This window comes from Pinus tabuliformis, chromosome Q (genome assembly GCF_031772625.1).
Source record: "Pinus tabuliformis cultivar Carrire ecotype Pingquan chromosome Q, CPIR1, whole genome shotgun sequence".
NCBI lineage: Eukaryota > Viridiplantae > Streptophyta > Pinopsida > Pinales > Pinaceae > Pinus > Pinus tabuliformis.
In genome coordinates this window covers 590,517,879-590,520,147 of record NC_142296.1, presented here as the reverse complement: position 1 = coordinate 590,520,147, position 2,269 = coordinate 590,517,879, and the positions used below count along the sequence as shown (strand labels likewise).

The 2,269-nt window shown below is 41.9% G+C and overlaps 1 pseudogene; it reads right to left on the bottom strand.

Moving 5' to 3' along the window:
• Positions 1 to 927: 927 nt before the first annotated feature.
• On the bottom strand, positions 928 to 1,829 carry LOC149220831 (sucrose synthase 4 pseudogene; annotated as a pseudogene).
• Positions 1,830 to 2,269: the final 440 nt, after the last annotated feature.

Below are 2,269 nucleotides of genomic sequence, written 5' to 3'. Positions count from 1 at the left end.
AAAGACTACACAAAGCACACATTAGACTTGTTGGCATAATGACTAACCCAATTCACTCTATTAGCATAAATATAATAAAAAACATGCAATAAACTAATGAGAATGGTGGATTAAGTCAAATTAGGAGGTTGAATGAGCCCATATAATTATCCATTTTTGGGGCTCATCATCACCCCCCTACTGAAAGTGTTGCTCATCCTCTGAGAAACCAATCTATCTCCTCATATTTGATGGCCTTGGTGGCCTCCCTGTCATGCCAAGCTTCTGAAGTGATGTCCTCTTCTCAGTCATGAAACCATGTTTTTCTCTCTGCTTCTTCCCACTGCCTGCTCCTTTTCCTAGAGAATTCTCAGCTTTGGTATGATTGTGCAAGTATATTCAATCAGATGGTGGCAATGGTGGTGAAAGGAGATGAAACTAGTGGAGGATGGAAGAAAAGAGTGGTTTCATTCCCCCTCAACAGACTTCAAGCTTCAAATCCATCTCCATAATCGATTCTAGCCTGCCCAAAGGCTCTATAGGATGTTTCTGGTAGAAATACAAAACTTCCTGTAGAAAGTCCTGTAGCTTCCTGGAGAAGGTTGAACCATGACTAGATTGTGTCCGAACCCTGAAAAAATGAGTGTTCATGGAGAGGATGGATGTGAGGATGCCTGGGAGCTTGGTAGGGACCCTTCTGCTTGTGTTGGGAGGCCCCCTTTCCGCATTGTGTTCCTGCAACCTGCAACAACTTCCAGGGATTAAACTTGTTTTTTTTCCTCTCTGTTTCTTCCTTCTTTTTATTTCTTGCTTTTCCTCTTGCTTTTCCTATGGCTTTTCCTGTGATGGTTTGCCCTAGGTTTTCTTTCCCTTAGCTTCCTTACCATTAGTTTTCTTCTCTGCCTCAATATCTTGCTTCCTCACGCTCTGTTTTGGCTTGTGCACTGATCAGAATGGGAATTCTATATATGGATTCCTCCCAAGAACGTGGAGGACAATATCCCTCAAGTGTTTGTTCTTTGCAAACCATTCAACCAGTCCTGTCATGTTTTTCACTCTATCGAGTCTTGCCATAGAAAAGATAATGGGCTTTTTATGGTCATTCAAAATACACATGTGTTCAGCTGTCTGTTCAGGATTGAACAAGAGTTCCTCAATTGAACCATGTAAAGCTGTAAGACAATGCTGCTTCTCTGTATAAGGGAAATAAATCTGCATGTCTGCTCCAGGAGAAACAATGTTGAATTTGGGATCAAAAACATCAATTCCATGAACCACACGATAAAGACCAGGAAGGGTGAAAGCAGTGTGGCTCTCATACTGTCCAACAGTATCCTTGCTTCCAGCAATCTCTTGATATGTGCTAGTGATAATAAAATCTGCATGATTCATTGCAATTAGATCTGCAGTAAACTGGCAAGAGAAATGGTATTTTCCTTCATATTTTTTCCAGTATATGTTTGAATCTGGGTATTTGGTCTTCAAAGCATGGGCTATGTTGCACTGAGTGATTCCTTGTCTATGTGAAATCAGAGATGCAACTAAATTTCCATCACTGTAATTGCCAATGATCAGGTCAGGTTGACCTTTTAGCTCTGCCGTTACTTCATTTAATACATCCTCTGAAATTCTCTCCAAGTAAGGCCACACATCAAATCAAGAAACCCATTTCTGTAGAATTCCTTTTTCTGTTCTAAAGGGTACCCAGAGTATCCTTGAATTTTGTGTTTCACCAATTCTTTCAATTCGTTGATTGCATGGAAGAGTGTTTTTTCCAAGCCCACCTCTCTCAGAACTCCAAACTCGATGAAGAAAAGTCTGGGCTTCTTTGCTCCAGAATGTTGTGCCATACTTCCTGTAGAAGACCCCCCCGTTTCCTGTAGAATGTTATTCTGCCTTTGAGCGAGCTCGATATGCGAGAGAATTTCGAAAACAGGTAGAAAAACTCAGTGGAGGACGATAGGTTAACCGATTGTGCACACTTCAGTTGAGGATGTGGAAAGTGCAGATGAACAGCAGTTCGTGAGTTTCAGCCGAGCCATCTTTAATTGCTGCATGATTTGTGGTGAGGTGGCAAAAACATGTGCTGGCCATGCAGAAGGAAGTGATGTCACGAATCATCATGTTTCCTACCTGTGATCACTCCATCAATCATGTTGAAGGTCAGACAGTCACCATTACTTGTTTCCCAATTTCCTCCTGAGATGGTTGAGCGCACGTGTCTTATTCACCCACCGAGCGTTGTTGAACTAGATGAGGGTGGCCAGTTAGCTGGCCACCGATTTTTTAA